The sequence below is a fragment of the Ursus americanus genome, chromosome 23 (genome assembly GCF_024610735.1).
Source record: "Ursus americanus isolate L20-20 chromosome 23, mUrsAme1.1.p, whole genome shotgun sequence".
NCBI classification, from domain to species: domain Eukaryota; kingdom Metazoa; phylum Chordata; class Mammalia; order Carnivora; family Ursidae; genus Ursus; species Ursus americanus.
In genome coordinates, this window is record NC_142149.1 from 8,635,705 (window position 1) to 8,650,278 (window position 14,574).

A 14,574-nucleotide genomic window follows, 5' to 3' on the forward strand; every position below is an offset into this window, starting at 1 on the left:
ATAAGAAAAACCCAACGATGACGTATTCTGGTGTCTCTCTCTCTGGCCTTCACCCATTCACCTCCGGATGCCCCCATCCGCCTCCATGCCTGCGAATGCATTATATTGCCACTCCCTCTGCATAGAATTTACCCTCCTCAAGATCTGTGTAAGCCCTCGTCTTTTAAGCCTTACTCCCATGTAAAGCAGTGGGGAGCCTTTCTTCGAAGTGGGTTTGAACCCTCTTCGCATTCAAGCACTTCTCCCATATTGTTCTCATTGGTTTACTTGCCGATTGATCGCCAGACTATGAATTTATTGAGAGTAAGAACTAGCACAGCATATGACACTTGGTAGGTACAACATAATGATTAGAAGAAATATACACCTGGTCATTCAGATGACCAAAATGTATTTCTCCAGTATATTTGGTCTTCATCCACAGTCCCTGAAAATGTTTCAGAACCATAAAGGTGAAATGGGTGTATTATTATTAATGAAGGTGACTTTTGGACCCCATGCAAGGGTAGGGGGCTGCCAGGAGAACCAATTATATGATTTGAGGGTTGGAACTCTCAGTCTCACACCCTTGACCTCCAGCAAGGCGGAAGGGGCTGGAGGTTGAATTAGCCATTGGTCAATGACTCAGTCAGTAATGACGCCTCCATTAAAAGGACGAGAGGACAGTTTTTTGGTCCTTTTTCAGAGAGGGTCCATACTTGGGGAACCAGAATGCTTCCATGTGCCACGGAGCTGGGCCCCAAGTTCCATGAAGCTCCTTTGTTCAGGACCTCTCCCTGTGTATCTCTTTATCTGGCTATTGATTCACATCTTCTATCATATCCTTTAATAAACTGGTTAACATTAAGTGTTTCCCTGAATTCTGTGAGCTGCTCTAGAAAATTAACTGAACCTGAGGAGAAGGTCACTGGAACCTCCAATCTCTAGCCAGTTGGTCAGAAGCACAGGTAACAGCCTGGGTCTTGTGACTGGAGTCTTAAGTGGGGGGTGGGGGGACAGTCTTGTAGGGCTGAACTATTAACCTCTGGAATCTGATGCTATCTGTGGATAGGCAGAGTCAGAATTGAGTTGAATTCTTGGACACTGGTGTCCAAGAATGCTTGATATTGTGTGTGGGGAAAGCCCAATCCCCATGTTGGACTTGGGTCTGGGAGCCCTGAGAGAGTAGGCATCCTGATTCACATGTATAGTTGCTTATTTATTTGTTTTGAAATGCCTTATTATGTTTTTCACTCTGAGGCTCTTCTACAATAAAACATGCATTATCATACACGAAACCAAGGGGACCCAATTAGCCCAACCCAGACTTCCAAAATAGGAACACTTTCTCTGACAACAGCTGGTGGTCATCCAGCACCTGCCTGACACTGTGGCCTAAAGCTACTGCACTTGACCATTCTCAAAAGGACCGCAGTGTTTTTTACTGATTTCACTCAGTAATTTCGTAAGAGTAGTCTGGAGAAGGGTCATCTTGGGCTTTTGTTCCTCTAAGAGTACCAACTGTGGACCCTTACCTATGTCGGATAATTTATAGAGTTGTGAAATAGGTAAAATGGGTCTTGGGCACCTGCTTATTTCCCGTTTTTGTTTTCTTGATGTGCTTCTTCTCCCCAGATCCTCAGTATCGTGATCTGCCCTAATTCCCTTCCTCCCACTTGGCTCCGTTCCATTTGCTTGGTGCATAAGGTTTATATTTTCACCTTCTTGTATATAAATCTTTGGCACTTTTGTTCTCTTGGAAACACTCAGAATAGGAAAATTCATAGTAAGTGGTTGATGACTAATAATAATTTAATTATCTGTCCACATGTTCTTTACATGTTAGTAGATTTTTCTACTGGAACCCAAAGAAGTAAACTTGCAGTGATGGAATTTCAGACATCACCAATGGACTTGTGGGGATTTGATAGGTGTTGGGGTTACGGTTATTCTTAGCATCCTTACAAACCATGCCATCTGGGTTTCCACCTATTCTATGTAAGCATTGATCTGTTACGTAGTATTAATTTGTTATGCAGTAGAGACAATTTGAACTAGAGCAAGAGCTTCGAAGACAGCAAGCTCAGGCCTGATTCAAACTTGTGGTCACATGCAAGGGATTGAACAGAAAAGTGCTTGGGGAGTAAGCACACTCGGGCAGTTGCTTCCTGGTGGATGGTAGGTGCGTCCTGGTTGTCAGAGGATCCTCCTAGAATCCAGTTTTAGGACGAACCTGTGATACTCACTTACAGAAGGAAAAGGAACCATATACAATCAAGAGGCTAGTAAAGATCTCTGAGGAGGTTGTGAGTTTTGCACCTCTGTTAATTCAGGCAGTAAAACTCCTCCTCAGGACAAGTTTTAAATTTTGCTTTTATCAGATGTTTTACAGTCTGTTCCTTCCATTCTCAAGAATTCTTCACTGTAGCTGGTTGTGATGTGATTTTCCACACTGATAGGAGCTCTGGCAAAGCTTCCTCTCTCCTCCTTTTGGCTGCCAAGCCCCTGAGGGCTCAACTACATCCTATTGTCTTTCTTCCCCGGAACGACTGAGGGAGAGGCTTCATAGAATCCTCTGGCTAGGTTGGGACAGCAAGACTCATTCCTGGGCCTTTGTTTCAGCTTGAAACACACCACAGATTAATTGGGCTGATGCAGGTAATTAAGATAGCCACTTGGATTGTGTGCCTTTCCTACGAAAACTTTCTGTAAGTTGCCAGATCTAAGCTCTGTGTATTGAAATGTTAATGATCCATGCCCTTAAAAAAAAAGTTTCCTTTGAATGGAAAGTCATAGCTAAAGAAAACGTTGAGCCTGACTAGCACTCACACTGTAGTCTCATATATTGCTCTCAGTAATAAACAGCTCATCATTTAGCATAACATATGTCACAAGTAATTCAATGCCAAACTTTGTGCAGAGTCCTACTGTTACAGTGACAATGATTTTAGGTCTCTACTCTAAGACAATCTTGTACCAAAGAAGGAAATATTCTGGGGTATTTTCTGGATCTTCAATCAGGGAAGACTAAACCTTTGAGGAAACAGGATAACGTGAGTCTGTTAGAAAAGGAGACACCAGCAAATACAGTAGGATAATCAGGGTCCTTTGGCATTCTCTGCTGGTTGTTACTATTCTTTAGTATTACCATGTTTGTGCTTATAAGTCTAATAAGTCACGATATTATCTGTTCTACTAAGAAAGACCAATGGTATTTCTTCTCTTGGCCCTTCATCGGGCTCAGATCTCCTGCATTTCTTACCTTAATTCCTTTTTGATGCACATGCTTCATTTCTGATCCTAATTTTGGTAGTTCTCTTCATGAGCTGGTTGCCTGATCCTTACTCCTCATTGATCCCTTAGATTTAGAAGTCAGTTTGGGGGTGTATTCTACCTGACTGCTAATTCCCACCATAGTAGCTCAGGAGAGGACCCTAGTCTTCTTCCTCTGACAGACGAGTATTCTTTAATTGTGCCCCGAAGCTTTTCTGATGTTTCTCTTAGAATTCAAATCACTCATGGTTGGAGAAGAGTATTAATGTTCACATTTAAAGTAACCATTGTTGATTTACATATAAATACTAAGTACACTGAGTTTTCCACGGAAGTTTTTTACATCTTTTTTAAGTTTGTTTTGAAGTGGATCAGTAGGTGGAAATGTTTGCAATTAAACATTTAAAAAATAATTTTTTGAAGTTTTAATTAATTTTTTTAAGTAATCTCATACCCAATGTGGGGCTTGAAATCTAAGATCAAGAGTTGCATGCTTCACTGACCCTGCCAGCCAGGCGCCCCTAAACATTTAAAAAATAACTTAAGCTAAGCAGAGCAAATCAGTGTTACCTGAAGGTAACACTAATGTTTAATGAATTTGATAATTTTTTATATTCATCTAAACACCACCCAAATCAATACATATAGAACATTTTCATCCACCCTAGAAAATTTCCTTATGCCTCTTCCCAGCCAATCTTTCTCCAAGCAAATATTGATCTGATTTCTATTTGATAGATTAATTTTGCTTATTCTAGAATTTCATATAGAATCAGAGTATATATTCTTTTGTGTCTTATTTCTTTCAGTTAGCGTAAAGATTTTGAGATCCATCCTTGCTGTTTTTTGTGACAGTAGTTTGTTCATTTTAAACTGCTGAGCTTATTTCATTTATGAATATATAACTATTTATTTACCCATTGATGAACATTTGTGTTGTTTCCATCTTGGTCCTATTACAAAGAAAGCTGCTATAAACATTCATGCGGGAATCTTTTTTGTAGACTTACATTTTCACTTCTCTTGGGTAAATATCCAGAAGTGGAATTCTTGGGTCACTAATTAGGTATATGCTGAAATTTACAAGAAACTCTCCATGTGTTTTGCAAAGTGACTGGACACTCCCACTCCTGTCCAACAGTTTTAGTTGCCCCCAATCTCTGCAACACCTGTCAGTCTTTTAAACTTTAGTCATTCTAGTGGGTATGTGATAATATCTGTAAAATACTCCTTTATGGTTTTAATTTGCATTCCATGGTTTCTAATAAACACTTTTATATATTCTTATCAGTCACTCATGCTTCTTTTGTGAAGTGGCTACTCAAATAACTTGCCCATTTTCAATTGGTATGTGTGTCTTATCATTGAGCTGTAAGTGTTCTCTATATATTTTGGATAAAACTCTTTCCTCTGATCTCTGTAATGCAATTCTTTTCCTCCAGAGAGCTTCCCATAAGTTGTGTTATCTCTGTTCATTGTTCCTTAGTCAGCCTTGTGGAGTCTTCCTCTAGCCACATGTAGCCAAAGACATGAGCAGACCCTTCTGCAGATTTCTGAGACTCTTTCTGTTGTAGATTCCTCCTTCCTCGTACTCAGCAGCAAAAATTCCAACTGCCTCAGCCTCTCCCAACTCTGATCTTTGTCTTTTTGGCTCAAGGAGACCCCTAGGTCCTGCTTTTCCTCCTTTCTTACACCCTGATTCCAAGATTGCCTGCAGGCAGAAAGCTGGGTGTGATCACAAGGCTCTACTTACTTATTTCCTCTTGCAGGTATCACAGTCTTATAATACCTGTTGCCCAGTGTCTAAAGGCTGCTGTTTCACCTATTTTGTCCACTTTGTTAGTTGTTTATTGCAGGACGGCTAGTCTGGTACTAGTTATTCCTGCCTTCATAGCTGGAGGCAGGAATTTTAAGAAGTTACTTGGAAACACAAGAAAATAAAATTGAAAAGTAACAGATTAAGGGATTTCAGAAAACGCAACTGAATGTAGCATTAGTATGCTAAAGATACTTGACCAAGAGATTACTGCAAGTTTTATACCTTATTTTTCTCACATTATAAGGAATGACAGCCTACTCTACTGAAAGAGTTACTAGTTTGTCATTGTACTACCTACATATTTTGGTTTCATAGCTATTTAAAAAGTTAAAAAAAAAATCCCAAAACCAAAGAAATGTAAGCTCTACAACTGAACTAATAAACTACTCATTTTGTCACTTCCTCTGAAATGCCATCATTCCCTGGTTAAGCACATTGCATCCTAACCCTTCATGCACCTTTCTATCTTTTCCATTTTCCTACAGACCTACCTATACTGTATTCAGAAGTTGGAGTGTCAACAAGGACCAGATGTATAATCATGAAAAACAACTTTTTCTACTCGATGATGATACGACTATAACCATGCTAAGTGATTTACCTCATTTAATTCTCGTAACAACTCTGAGACAGAAGCATGATTTTGTGACCTTGGATATCTTGTGGAATCATTTCACACCTGAGCTTTCTTATGGGTAGAATGAGATAGTAAACAGAAAAGCAAGAGGGGAGCCCAATTCATGAGATTTCAGTGTGGGCTGCTTGTGTGCAGTTTAGGAAGAATTCTCTGGAACTTCTGGCTAACTGTTGTTTGAACATGTATTTGAATACGTGTAATACAACACACATGTGTTTCTTTTAAAGCCCTGTTCACATGGCAGTAAAATAATTTCAAAGGAAGCTCTAGATGAAAAAGGTAAGAAAGGCAAACACAATGAACTAGAAATTTCTTTAAAAGGTTAATAGAAAGTGGGTAACCAGTTTGGTAAATGACATAACAGAGAGTAGGGAGCTGAAAACCATATGCCTGTAAATGAAGATATTAATCAAAACTGAGCTGATTTGTGCTAATAAAACACAGTAAATTTTAGGTACTTGGCACGAAGGGGGGTGTTCAGCAAGGCAGGAGTGAAGGATAAGGTGTAAAAAACCAAAATCTGGCTCCCAACCTTCTCTCACCACATTCCTACTCCTATCCCAACAGGAAGGCAGGGGGTTACTTTCTGGAGAATACTAAAGAGAACTGGGATTCAAGAGTAATGCTTATGCTGTAGATGAAAAACACGGGATGAGAGCAGTTTCTGGACCTCTGCTATGCTGACAAATTCTCTGCAAATATATCCTGGCAGCAGATTTATTCTCACAAAGATGCTCAATCATCAGAAGATACGTTGAGGAGAAGAAATTATCAGAGAGCTAATACAAGAAAATGTTCTGGGACAGTCATGTAGAACACTTAGGTTTCTGAGGGTCATGCTTTTAGGTTTTGTTAGGCAAGAACAAAGCAGGGTTTGGGGTGGATCTTGCCCTACTTCCTCTACCTGAGGACTCGTGAATGGTGAGGATTTCCTTCGGGCTGGTGGGAAAAGGACCTATTCCTGGCCCCAGCTGAGTTCTAGAAATTGTTCCTTCCAACCCTTGTAAGTGTTTCTTTTCTCAGGCTCAGGTAGTTTTCCCCAGTGTATACACTGATCAGCAAAAGGCTTTTAATCCCTGGAGCTCTCTGCTCCATACATCGCTATTCTCTTAAGGGCTCTGCTCTGCAAGCTCTAGCTGCCTTGACACCTCCACCCCCACCTCCCCCACTCCCCCAGGCAACAACTTCTGACTCCTGAACTCCAGAAGAGTGGTAAGCTCCACCTGGCTACCCCTCCCTGCACAGCGCCTGGTCAGTAAGATGAGTAAATCACAGGACTCACCTTCTTGTTTCCCTTCTCTTGGGGTTCACTGTCTTCATTAACTGATGTCCAGTATCTTCAAAACCATTGTCTTGTGCATTTTTGTCCCATTTTTGAAAGCATGTTTCAGGTGGGAGAGAATGGACCGCTTCACTCCATCTTGTCCAGAAGTGGAACTCATGCAGGTAAAACTCTGGTAAAATTAAAATTACATAAAAAAATCATGGTCTCAGTCATTGTTAAACAAATCCAAGTCTTCTCACACACAGGTGATACTCCACGGTTTTCGTGGAAGAGCAACAATGTGGGTCTTTCCCAATAATTTTAGCTAGCGGACAGTCTCCTCTTTTTTACACATTGCTATTTTTAAAGGAACTGCCATTCTCCTCTAAGTTCATCATATGATGTCGAGGAGGAAGGAGACAGGGTTCCTCAGCATCTATCTGGATGGTTTTCTGGTCAGGCATCTTACCTCTCCGACGCTTAGTTTCTTCTGTGGAGTGAAGCCAATATTATCTATCTTGCAGTCATTATGAGGATTAATGAAGATATTTGTAAGAAAACTAGCACAGAGCCTGATTCATAATAGTTTTCATAAAATATTAGTTAATTTATTTTTAAGAATGTCCATAAAGGCAATATGTAATAGGTCTTGTGCATGGTCTTATTGTCAAAACCTACTGGCTGTTTATGTGGTTGACATGTCTTAAAAATGTTCCTAGGGAATACTGTTGGCTCCTGAAGCACATTATGTTTTAGTAATCCATTTCTCACTAGCAGCCGAGGCACATAACTTGGCACACAAAGAGGGTAGACCAGCAATGCACAGATTAGTCTGCCCCAGCGAAGCCTGCGGTGATTTGCCTGTCTGACAGTCTCAGATCCAGGCCAGGGGCAAGGAAGTGCATTGCTTCCTGTGTCTCGCAAGCCGCAGGCGAGCAGCTGGAGACACACGTCCGTGAGAGAAGATCAGCTGCTTTAGCAGCTAATTAATGAGGGGGGCTACGCATGACATTTGGAAAGTTCCTAAGCGAGCAATGCTGTAGTGAGAAGCCGAATAACATCCTTACGCTGTCTGTCACATCGCTTGTGTTCACTTCTCTTGGCCTGCCCTTAGCACACTGCATAAATCTACAGCTGCAGAAACCAAAATCTCATATAAAACTGAAGGATTTATTTTGAGGTATTGAAAGGTTTATAGCTGCAAAAGTTAAAATTTGCCGAATCGGCATTTGGAGGACTCTCCTGTATGCCTCACCCCTTTTGGCTCTCCGATTGTGTTCTCTGAATTCCTGTCTCCACAGGGAGACAAGAGAGCCAGGGGAAAACAGTGACGTGGATGGAATTGTCCAGACTTTACCCCACTCTTGGCCTTAGTGGCTTCATATTTCAACCTAAAGTAGTCCTTGAAAGCTGTCATTATGATGCTAAGACCCATACACAAGAAATATAAAACAATAATTCCATTCTGCTCTGGTGCCTGATTGCATTTTGGATTCCAGAAACTTCCGTCAGTTTTCATGACATATTTTAGAGTGCAGTGTTGAATTTTCAATGCGCACTTTCCTGCATCTTTAGTGTTTGGTGTGAACTGGTTGGAAGCCGCCTTAGGTCTTCAGTCCTCTTATAGAATAAAAATCTGAGTTATTACTCCCGCATTTAATTCCACAATTCAGCATTTCCTCCTCTGGATTCTGTACATCCTCCCTAATGACTTGCTAGATTTCTGGCTGGTTCATTTCTCGAGCTCACAGGGGTAGGTCTTCCAGTCTTAGAATGCAGGCAAATGGACTGGGTATCTAAATATTAAAATAATAAGAACTATATGTATATGGGAAATGCCATTAAGAGAGAAGGTTGGAAGGAGTATGACACGTTGGTAAGACTTATCTGGTACCAGTTCACTGACTTTTCCTACACATGAGGGAAAAATTACTCACCTTAATCATTTCATCTGTAATGGGTGGATTAACCAATCTGTAATTTCATGACACATGCCCTATCTATCTTCCAGGAATTTTGCAGAAATTCAGTGAAATAATATATACAGCCTTGAAAGCCATACAGACTTTAAAAGTATCAAACGTCATGGCTAACGAGAACATCATTTCAATTCAAGTTCTTCTCACCTTCTACCTGCCTCCCCCCATACCACTAGCTGTCCCCTCTTCCTTTTCTCTGGCCCTCTCCCATCTACTACATGAGAAAGTGTCCTTCTGTGAAGACTTCCGGAGTTCCAATAACGAGTACTATCTGTCTTACACGTTTCTGCTGCCATTACAGCACTTCTCAGGGTCCCATATTCACAGAAATAATTCCAGAGGTGTGTTTGTGTTGGATCAGTCCTGACCCCAGAGTGCAATAGTAGCAGGACGTGACAAGTGGAAAAGGCCTTTAATCTGCAAATGAAAAGTCTAAAACTGGCCCCTGGCTGCCCCCTACTCTGGTGGTCTCTTCTGGGAATGGGCTCACTTTTTAGCTGAGCTACAGCTATTTGGACTCCTCCACAGAGTAAGCGTTAGTTGGGCTGTGCAGTTCCTAAGAAGTTGAGGAATCCCTCACTGTTTGGTAGGCACGCGCATCTGAACTCTGCAAGGGCTCGGTGTTTTCTGAAATCTCCCTTATCCCGTACGAAGAGAAATCTTTTTTACCTCTCTCTGCCCAATGCCAGTTCCAACAGCTGTAACTATTTCATTTTTAATTTGCTCCTTGCAGCCTTGTCTCTGCTTAATCCATTAAGACAACTTTGAATGTTCCAGGCTTATATATTTATAAAGGGGGAAAAAAAATGAAGGGAAAAGACTTTGAAAAATGGTATCTAAATTGTAGCCAAATGTACTCAGAACTCTCCTAGGTTAAATTGCAAATAATTTTCTTTCAAACATCACAAACACTCTTTTTAACTTAACTCAACAAATTGGACCGAGGGGTTTCATTGCTCTCGGAAACATGATTCATTCCCTTTTTCTCTGTCTGTTCCTCCTTGTCTCTCTCCTGCCTCTCACTTTTCCTTCTAGAAAAGTTCTTCTGGTTGTGTTTTAGCCGTATTGTATTATCTGTAGGTTTCCTTCCTGCAGCTTCCATGAATAATTTGCCTGTCTGGTGAGAGAGCCATTTTGGAGACCAGCCCCATCCTCAACGGTGCTGGGAGAGGGGAGGGGTGGGGAAGAAGGGCCGGCTGCTTTAAATCAATCAGTTGACACTAATCTAATGTCTAATTAGCTCTGGGTGGGCGTGTGCTTTGATTATAGGAAGTGCCTCAGGCAGTGGCTGGCGTTTGAAGGGCTGCTCCACACATATCAATCATCCTTTGACAAGGAGAACTGGAAGGAAAAAAAAAAAAAAACAACAAAAAAACGAAGGGGGGGGGCACATGTCTCTCCATCATCTGTTGATTATGTTTCCAATGGTCCAAACCAATGCTTTGAAGCTCATCCGTTTGCTCTTAGCAATGAGCGCCTGACCACAGAGAGAGGCAAGCTTTCTAAAGTCAGCTAAAACTGCCAGTTATGTCAAACAATTACTTCCTGTGTCACGCAATACCTAATCATATCTAGTAAGTTACGTGCTTTTTAAAAATCCTTTAGAGTAAATGCAGAAGTTCTATGTTTCGATATTCAGCTGAATCCTAAAAATGGAACAATTCATTATTATGGAATCGTTTCTGTTGATGGTTTACATGAAATGATTCGTGACTGAACAAAAGCGACAAGATCTTTACATAAAATTTTAAAAATCGCTTTTATTGAAAATGGTATGCCTATAATTATTTTCTGATTGTTTTATTTTCTTTCTTTCTGTACTTAAATTCACTCTTTGAGGGGTAGGGGGTTTAGAAACTTTCCTAGAAGTGGCCACGGCATATTTAAATGCTGCCATTATTTCTAGTAGAAAGGGAGGAGGCCAGTTTCATTTTCATTTTGTTCTTCTATGTGACCCAACATTACATATGTTGATGAGGTCAGAATTAGTAAGGCAGTTAGGGTGCCTTCCAGTTATTAAACAAAGAAAAACACATCTAACTGAAGAGTTAATTCTATTCTCATTCATATTGATCACGAGATTGAAAGAGGTATTTTAAAATACTGTTTTTATTTCAGATCTATTTGATTTGCTTTTCTGTGTGCTTTTATTTTTCTAATGATTCCAAGCTGCTGAATCTGTTGGGCACAAGAAAGTGGAGTGCACAGAAGTGGTACTTCAAGAGATTCATGTGCAAAGCCTAGGCAGAACTGTCAGGTTTAAATCCTGGCCATACTACTTACCAGCTGCGTGACCTTGGGCAAGATACTTAACCTTGATGAACCTCACCTGCCAAATGGAAATCATGATAGTGTCTACTTCACAAGGTGATTATGAAAATCAAATAATATGATGCAGGTGGAGTGTTTAGCACATGGTAAGCACTCAATAAAATGTTAACTGTTATTGTTGGTGTACAGAAGTGAGTATTTTCCCAACAATACTGGCTGAGTTTAGAAATCCACAAAAAGTATGTCTGTCTTTGGAGGCAGAGACTTGAAAAGGAAGATCTCCTAAAATGTTATGTGAGGTGTAAGCTTGATACTTATACCACTGTGTTGTATATGGGCATCATGGGCTTACAGAAGCATGGCATTCTCGAATGTAAAATAAAATACTTATTAAGATTATGACCCACTTTGAGTTAAGGTATGCATTTCTCAAGAATTTTCATAAGGTTAAACTTTCTTATGAGATATGAAGAAATTCTGGTTTGACAACTGTATTAGAAAATTCATATTGGGGGGTGCCTGGGTGGCTTGGTCAGTTATGTGTTTGCCTTAGGCTCAGGTCATGACCCCAGGGTGCTGGGATGGAGTCCCACATGGAGCTCCTTGCTCAGCAGGGAGCCTGCTTCTCCCCTGCCTACCATTCCCCCTTCTTGTGCTTGTACACACTCTCTCTCTCTGTGTCAAATAAATAAATAAATAAATAAATAAAATCTTTAAAAAAAAAGAAAAAAAATTCACATTGAAATATTCATTGGAATACTTGCTAACTTCAAGAAAATGTCCCTTCTCCCTCTCTCTTTTTAACACAAGACAAGAGTAAGGAAAAGACAATGATGTATGTGTTGTAAAAGGCACTAGCTCACTCTTTTATACTCTAGAATTTAATGCTTTCAAATTTTGTCAAAAATTTGAAATAAACATGAAATACAAATGACCACATTGTACATTTTTCTTTTACATTATTTCATTTTATCAACATGATACATTTTAGAAAATTTTGTGTTAATATGAAAACTAATACATTTTAGTATAAAGTTATTCTTGTAAACTTTGTTTTTTCAAAAATGAGAAAACAAGAACATCATAAAGATAATCAATTCTGATTTCTGTCCTCAAAGTATTTTGTGAGTAACCATAGACTCACCAGATGATCAAAAGTCAGATAAGGAAGTCGCAGAAGCATAAACTCAGGTTATGTATTTCCAGGCTTCCTACTGAAAGATGGCTGACTTCATTACTCCAGACAAATTTTTTGAAAAGAGCAGTTAAATGTAATAAAAAACAATTGCCATTTGTGTAAAAGTGCAGAGATATCCTGTTTCATGACTTTCTATTACTTACAGTAACTTAAAAAATAGAATAAGAGATTGCCAGTGAAGGTCCTGTCTGATCATATAAATTTTAAGTAAAAAAAAAAAAAGCATAATTAGCATATTATATAGTGAATATTTTAATCTTCCAAGGTTTTAGATTCTGGATTTTATATACATAATTGATTAGTAAATTGATTAGAAGGTCCTGTCTGATCATATAAATTTTAAGTAAAAAAAAAAAAAAAGCATAATTAGCATATTATATAGTGAATATTTTAATCTTCCAAGGTTTTAGATTCTGGATTTTATATACATAATTGATTAGTAAATCTGTAATTTTTTCAATATAATGAAAATGAAATATGAAGTGAAGCATTAAATGGATTTGCATCACATGCATCAAAATCTGAATTAATGGTTTCAGTCAGCAGAGTGCTGTTTTATTTTTATAACTAATCAAAATTCAAAAAATAGCAAAGAGGAAAAGAACAAGCCTTGCCTTCCAAAAGCCCTTACCACCTTTTGTTTTTGGTAAATTCGGATATGAAAACCCTAGCTAAAATCAAGACTCACACAAAGCAAGCGCTATGAAACTGCGCTCTTCTTCTCAGGTGAACACCACGCATCACAGGCCATAGGTAGTTCTCTGCTACTGTGGGAACACGTTTTTAAACTGGGGTGGGAGAGGTTGTGTCCGGACTGTGGAAAACACTCTCTACATGAGGGTTATGTGTCATGGGAAAGCACATTACAACAGGGGCTATAGAACTTCCTGCTCTGGGAATTTTATAATAAGAGCCAGGCTGGTGTCATTTCACACAAGACCTGCCCGGAGGTAGGGGAATGGATAAAATGACCTTTCCTGCCTCCTCCAAGGGCTATGACTGGTCCTTAATGAAAACCTGGTACCAAGCACTAGTTCGGTATGGAACAATGCTTTTAAGGCCAAAGTTTAATTTCATAACAGCAATCGGATACTGTAGATAGCTGGATTGGACTCTTTGGAGATGGATAAAATGACATGGTCTTTGGAGCTCATCCCAAGGGGCACTTTAAGGAATATTCTCTGGGAACTGCATCCTGTGCTGGCAAAGGCATTACTTGATGATTTAATGGGTCTTTTCCATTTCCAGGTCTTATGATGTATTATTACCACCATCGAGCAGTTATAGTCTCCACATGGTAACAGACACCAACGAAACAATTTGGCCATCCAACTTCGAAATTTGGTCTTGTTTCATTGCTGCACAGTTGCTCAAGACGGTAGCTGCTAAGCTTCCTTCCCTTCTCCTTTGAATGTGTGTTCTTCGCTGTTGTCATTAAGATCTGTATATAGAGTTACCTGATTTTAGTCTGCATTCCAAGGAGATTGCTGTGAAAGTTTATTGGTATTACAGTCTATTCTCTTTTAAGTTAAAAGTCCTTGGAGCCTTGGATCTCAAATCTACTTAATGTCCACAAAAGTAATAGATACGGTCTACTTGGGGATACCAAATATGAATAGTTTTGAATTAGGGTGTGTGTGTGTGTGTGTGTGTGTGTGTGTGTAGCTGATTCATACCAGCAGTGCTCAATGGTCCATCCAAATAAATGCTTACGCCATTGCCTTTTACTGATTCTTGATTCTTACATGCCATAGCTCTGAAAAGAGATAGGATTGCTACACTTACTATTGAAATAGGTCACTGGGCAGGCTTTGGGAGGGAAAGAGGTACAAGGAAGCTTTCTGGCTTCCTTTTTGTATGTGGTCATGTTGAATGCCGGCTACTTTGACTTCTTTTCTGCCGCTGCTGAAACAGAATAAGGTGGCACACAATGGGCACAGCAGGGAGGGAGGGGCAACGGGCAGCTCCCCGCGACAGGTGCAGGTAGCATGGCCGCCACTTTCCCACACGTATCAGTGGGTCTCAAGTGGCCTTGTGTGCTCTGAAAATGAAATAAATGGCTGTGTGGATCAAGTGTCTGCCAATTAGACGTTGGAGGCAAAAGAGCAACAAGGAGGTGGACGCAGGGGGTGAGGAGGGGTGGAGTGCAGTGAG